A 947-nucleotide genomic window follows, 5' to 3' on the forward strand; every position below is an offset into this window, starting at 1 on the left:
GTGTAAACTAGACTTAAAACAGACTAGCAAACAAGGGACTCTTAAAAACCTGTCCAGGCTCTGATACTGAGTGTAAGACTCCTGATGTATCTTTAAGGTAGAAAGTGAAATTGCTGTTGCACACAGAAATACACTGCATTATTAATTTTCAACATTTTATGTGAAATATGAAAAATGTTTTGGGAGCATTTTCACTTTTTAACCTCTGCTAAACTCTGATTTAGCAAAAGTTCATTTTTAATATTTTATGTTTTATCTGTGTTGTATGATTACATTTAAATTGACAGACATAATGTGAAATCTAACATTTTCAGCCAGTAGTACAGACAAAGGAGTTAAAAAATATATGATATAATTAATAAATAATATTTAAAACTAAAATTAAATAGAAGGGGAGAAGGCCTTTCCACATCAGTCCACCCCAAAAGATTCAGATGTCCAGCACACAGAGGATGCACAGGTCTCTGCAGCTCTCTGGGAACCAATGTCTAACGTGATCAACACTGTGACTATCGGAGGAGAATAAATTTGTAATAAATGCTGCAGGTATGAAGTAAACTATACCAATGCATTTTTAATAAAACATTATATCTGGAAAAGTTAAATTAATTCTTAAGTTACAGACACATATTTTCTGAACTCACCAGGTACTTCAACTTCCTCGCTTTCTTTTCTCCAAGTAATGTCCAGATTTGTCCGGTTTTGATATAAATATGAAGCAGTAGTCCAACAGAGCTCTGGGTGCCAACCGACGCTAACAACAACAGTGGGACCGGACGTGCACGGAAGCTAGCTGCTGAGAAGCTCGAGTGAAGATAAATCAACATTGTAATCCCAAAAACTAAAGTAAAAAGCTAATTTAATAAAAGCAGGTAACTCTGAGCTCCTCCCGCGAGCAAACGGCGTAGTTCTCATAGCATAAACCAGACGGACTACAGGTGTTTATT

The 947-nt window shown here is 35.9% G+C and overlaps 1 protein-coding gene across 1 annotated transcript in view; it reads right to left on the reverse strand.

Moving 5' to 3' along the window:
• The window catches only part of LOC123980701 (LIM domain-binding protein 3-like), a 68947-nt gene that overhangs the window by 4011 nt on the left and 63989 nt on the right, over positions 1-947 (reverse strand). The window lies entirely within an intron of this gene.

This window comes from Micropterus dolomieu, linkage group LG12 (genome assembly GCF_021292245.1).
Source record: "Micropterus dolomieu isolate WLL.071019.BEF.003 ecotype Adirondacks linkage group LG12, ASM2129224v1, whole genome shotgun sequence".
NCBI lineage: Eukaryota > Metazoa > Chordata > Actinopteri > Centrarchiformes > Centrarchidae > Micropterus > Micropterus dolomieu.